We start from the raw sequence: 6,000 nt of genomic DNA on the forward strand, positions 1-6,000 counted from the left end.
CTACCGAGGAAGGTGGTGGGAGGCTTCTCAGAAGGGGACAGGGATAACTGAAAGCCAAGAGCAAAGGAGTGTAAGGACCATAGAACCCAGAGTTGATGGCCAAAGACTGAATGTAAGAATAGGGATTTTTGGTTGTAATTCTTACCCTGGAAGAGGTAGAACTAAAACATGACCTGGCCGGCGGGCTGACAGGCATAAAGAGGCACCGCGCTGCAGGACAAGAGTAACTGAGAGCTGGGGGTACTAGAGTAAAAGAGCCTGCTATGCCATACTCCGCTATAAGGGTGTGTGCTAGTCCTTCCTTCCACAGAGCCATTTGTAGTTACTACCAACAAAAAAAAAAGTTTTGAATAATGACATGAAAAACAGATTTTTTCCCAGGTGTTTTGAAGGAAGTTCCCAGGACACTAAAAACATCTGAAAGAACAGGACTATACTGGTCAAAAGGGACATATACTGGATAATGGGTTACACATGTGCCTGAGGTATGTAACACATTATCATAGAAGGCACCTCAATAGGTCATTAGTCCAGTCTCCTGCACTCAAAGCAGGACTAAATAATGACTAGACCATTCCTGGCAGGTGTTTGTCTAACCAGTTCTTAAAAAACACCAGTGACTGAGATTCCACATCTTCCTTAGGGATTCTGTTCCTGTGCTTCACTCCCTTGACAGTTAGGAAGCTTTTCCTAATATCCAGCCTACACCTTCCTTGCTGCAATTTAAGCCCATTGCTTCTTGTCCTATCCTCAGAGGTTAAAGAGAACAATTTCCAAATGCAGAGGTAATATAATTTCTCTACTCCTATTTGATATTCCCCTATATATATCCAGTGATAGCATTAGCCCTTTTGGCCACAGCATTGCACTGGGGAGTTCATGTTCAGCTGTTTATCCACCATGACCACAAGTCTTTTTGCGAATCAGTTTCCCAGGATAAAGTATCCCGTCCTGTAACTGTGGTCTACATTTTTCCCTAGGTATATATATTTACATTTAGCAGTATTAAAACCACGTATTTTTTGTTTGCATCCAACTTATTGAGTGATCCAGATCACTCTGTATCAGTAGCCTGTCCTCTTCATTATTTACACTATCCCAATCTTTGTCATCTGTGAACTTTATCAATAGTGATTTTGTTTTATTCCAGCTCATTGATAAAAATGTTCAATAACCGAGCCAGAACCAAACCCTGCGGGACCCAATTAGAGCTATTGCATTTCAGTGACTGTTCCCAATTTATAATTACATTTTTGTCAGTTAGCCAGCTAATTTTTAATCCATTTAAGGTATGCCATGTTAATTTTGTATACTTTTAATCAAACGGTTGAGTGGAACCAAGTCAAATGCCTTCCAGAATCCATAGAGGGACTTCTCTGGGGTTCTCAAGTAGGGGGATATTGTCAAAAAGTTTAGGTTCAGATGATACCTCCTTTAAAATTCCTGTTATTTGGTGATTGATAATATCTTTTCTCTTGTTTTAATCAACACTATTGCCTTTATCAAATTTGGAATATCAACAAAAAGATCCTTTGACGGGCTCTAGTTTCCATAAACACATGTTGATAGGTATCATTTACATTATCCTCCTTTAATTCTTTATTAGTCAAGTCCTGTACCAGCTGTTCCATTATTTTGCTCAGGATCGATGTCAGGCTGACAGGCCTGACATTAGCGAGGTGATATGCCCTTTTTTCAATATAGGTATAACTTTAGTTTTCTTACCCAGGGGTAGGGTTTGCACCAGCAGAAGGCCCCAGGCTACAATTTGGGGTGATGTTTGCAGAGGGCCTTGGGCAAAGATTAGGATTGAGGTGGTTAGGGTTGGGACCACCCAGGGAGGTTTGAGGATTAGGGCCAAACCCTAGCTTAACATTATTCCTCAGAAGCTACAGCCCTTAGTGTAGCCTGTGGCTGACAGGCATTAGTTTCATGGGAGGTGTCCAAACAGTGATATTGTTTTTGCTATTTGTGTTTACAGAGTAATAATATTCAGAATTAGATCCACATTTAGGACCAAATTGAGCATCCTTTGTTATTGAGCATATTTCTATTGACTTTTATGGGCTCTGGATTGTGCCCTTATTTTATTTATCCATACTAATCTAACTTTACTGCTTTGTAAAATGTTGTGCAACTAGGCTAAAAACACACATTACCTCTGCCAAATTCAAATGCTGTACTTTCCTCAATTAGTGAGAAAACCTACTGGAGTGCCTAGTGATTCTCCTGCACCCTGGCTTATAAATTTGTTAGTGAGCATGCATTTGTTTTGGGGGTTGTAGTTTGTTTTTTTTAAAGGATGATCCATTCCACAGTCTTGTTCCATCTGTAATATTTTCTAATTAAAATCCATTTTAATGGCCTGAAGGATGTAGAGATATTTAAAATGCGAAGGTATTTCCGTTCTTCTCAGCACTAAAAATAATTATGCTGGGGAGGGGAGGCATTTCTGGCAATAATTAAACATTTTCTTTTTGTATTCCTTTCAAAAATATCAAAGCTGTCCTTAATAAATGAGCCTTCCACACCTGACAGCTCTGATAACACAGTTCAGCTTCCATAATGAATAGGAACAGCCTTCAACACCACTCTCACAGTACCACAAGATAGATGTCAACACTTTACATCAGTAAAGAGGTGGGATGTGTGTATACCTCAACTGTGACATGGTTAGGCCTGCCTGTGCAATTCTGCTACTGTAGTGAGTAAACATTCTACTTTGTACCCTTTGCTGAATGAACAAAAGCTATTGAAGATTTAGCTGGTGGGCAAGGGGAAAGAGGTGAGAGGGTTGCAAGTCACCACTTTCTGTAAGAGCTAGTCAAACCTTTCAACAGCAGGACAAAAAGCAGAGCAACATCATGACCTCCACACATACAGACACTTCCCTTTCCTCCCCCAGGCAGCAGAAATGGAGGTCCATGGAGAGAAGCACTATATCCTCTCAAGAGTTGTAGCCGTGAATGTATTCTCCCTGTCAGGGGATCCCAGAAGTTTTGTGCCTTGAATTTTGGAGAGCCTGCTAGTGGTGTTAGTCTGTCCTACACTCAGTAAAGGCCAGTGCCAATGATGCCCACCTGTGTCTTTGACTTTCATACAAGTTTATTATCAGCACACTCTTCAGGGCTGGTTTAAGAGCTAGTAGCCTATGTTAGGTACGAGCATTGCTTTCCCATCTTTGAAAACAAAACTCTTTTCCTGCTAGCAAATTGAAAATCCTTGGCTGTACTGTCCACATAACATGCTGCTGTTAATGTAGGGAAAACCTGTAACACAAATCTTTGAATGAAATCCTGCTTCTCAAAAGACTATTGCAATGTACTGGTCATTGCTCATATGTGTATTTCTGCCCTTGACTGGACCGAGCACCACACCTGCTCTAGTGTATGTAGCTATGTTGCTCTCTGGTGGCTGAATTCACTGGAGTTAACCAAGGATGAACCTGACCCACTCTCATAAAGAAAAAACAGCAGCTCCCTTCATTCATTTGCATTTATAATGCAAGTGAATAAAATATGGGGGTTATTTTTAGATTTAGGAAGACATTTGAAAAAGGATATACAACTACCTTCTGAAGTGTTTTAAGCTCTGCTGTTAGTTAATATGAAAGCATTCTTTAAGCTTTGCCCTGTGGAATTATGGTGTAACATAGATGTATAAGGAGATAAATGCTACTCTTTTTCAGGTCAGATCTTCAAAGCTGTTTCTTGCCTGTGTAGTTGTGTTCAGGTTCCTGAAATTAAATCTAAAAGGAACAAAGATAACTGTATAAATTATTTCCCCATTAAAACCTATAACAAGACACGATTGGCTCAACGCACAAACATACGGATTTTGATAAGTCTAAACAGCTCTGCATTGTTAAGGGACGAATACTGTCCCCAAAGCAAAGACCAAGTAAAACTGCATTTTGCAACATGGGTGCTTTGTCATGGATGGTAGGGGCCAAAGCCTGCCCCGGCCGCAGGCTGCAGCATGGCAGAGGAGACACTGTAGTTTGAGTCTTATGTGGTCTCTGTGTCCCGCTCATCACCATCCCCACATCTCTCTATCGCCACCAGGTAGTTCCATGAAATTATTGATCCCATTTGCCATGCCATTCCCCTCTGCTAGCTCATACCTCCCATACTACTGCCAAAGCTTGGCCTGTGGCACCTAGTCCAGAGCCCCCATGTACAACTTCTCTGAACTCTGACCTTCCATGCAAAGAGGAGTCATGACTGTTCTGCTATACTCAGAACTTTCCATGGTCTTTGCATAAACCAGAGGACTTGGCCCTCAATAACTACTACATGTAAAGGGAACCATCAACTAACTCTGGGCTATCTTTTTGAGAACGGCAAATGACATGCCTTGAAGATAACTACAAATAGCAATGTAGCCAAACTGGGTTTTATTTTGAAATCTAAAACACATTGATCCTAATATTCTTCAGTGTTGATGACTACAAGCACTTTGATGTATTGTGGAGCTAGGGCTATCTTTCAGCAGAATGTATCCTCTTCCTTAGCATTTTTCTGAATGTGATACTAGCGTGAAATAAACATCACACCCACACGGCTGGGATAGCAAAAAAATGAGAATGTGCAGTTTGATTCCTGTGCTGTAACTGTAACTAAAAATATACCCTTTCGCGTTCCTCACTTTCACGTGACGCAACATTTTCAGGCACGCTGACTGCCTTTTATGGTGCCAGTGAGTAGTGAATCAAGACTTTCTGGCTTTGTAAGCCAATTGTGTCCTCTGTCCAGCCAAGCTTGACCAGAAGAAACTTGAATGACTTTACTAGTAAATCATGTGTTCATTATGAATCAGTGCAATAAATGGAATCATACACTACTCTAGACTGGCACAGCTGTATGTGCTATTATTGTGATCATTCTGTGCATTAATGATCTCACTTCCCATGCCGTCTCTCTTCATCTCTTACTCCAGAGTGAATTTAACTAGTTTGCTACCCACTCCTAAATACACATATTGCATTCCCAGAGACAGTCCTAGCAAGGCATTTCCATCCAGCCCTTAAACAGAGGCTAAAGGCATATAGCACTAGATTCACAAAGGAACTTAGGAGTGGCAATACTCAGTATCACCACGACAATATTTTAGGTGCCTAGAAAATCACCAGGATTCACAAAACCTGAGTTCAGTACCTGGGCTCCCTACCCATTGAAGGAGGAGAGATAAGCACCTATGAGATGGATTCACAAAGGACAGCACATTAGGTTGCTCCTCACCTAAACTGGCCAATGGCAGGTGCCAAGCTAAGGGATGTGTGCTACGCCTCACTCCTCCCATGGAGATAGGTCTCCCTGTCTTGTGTGTATGTCAACATTCTAGAGATGCAGTTGTAGGTCTATAAGCCATTTCCAGGCCTCCTCTGTGATGTTGTGGATATCATCCAATTCATCTTTGAATCCATACTTGGGGCACTGAGTTATGATGTTTGATGGTTTGGCTGTTCTCACCACAGTTGCACAAAGGGGATTCTTTGATTTTCCACTTGTGCGTCAAGTAGCCACATCTTCCAGTGTGGCCCAAGGTCTGTGTGGGAGGTCGAAACCAGGAGAGTGGCTTGTTGGGTCAGAAAGAATGTGCTTGTTTGGAACGGTAGATGAGATCCAGACACTTTGCCATTCCCTGGCCAGATCCAGGGACGTGGGGTGGTCACGTGTGGTCCATAGTGGTTTTCTCAATGTCAGGTATTGTTGGGGTATGTTGTCCATAACCTTCCAGATGGGATGTTCTGGTTAGTCCTTGGTGCATTTAAGTTCTCGTGCTGTGGCTATATCTTGATGGATTGCTGAAGGTTCGATGTTTACTAATACAGAAAGACACTATAGAGGTACTGATTTTAAAGTTCCCATGATGATTCATATGGTCTGATTCAGCTGCCTACCCATGTGCTGGCTATGGGAGCTTCTTGTCCACACTTGTGCACAGTACTCTGTAACTGAGTACACCAGGGCCAAGGCAGATGGTCGTAGCACCGGGACA

This window comes from Caretta caretta, chromosome 5, assembly GCF_965140235.1.
Source record: "Caretta caretta isolate rCarCar2 chromosome 5, rCarCar1.hap1, whole genome shotgun sequence".
Taxonomy (NCBI): Eukaryota; Metazoa; Chordata; order Testudines; family Cheloniidae; genus Caretta; species Caretta caretta.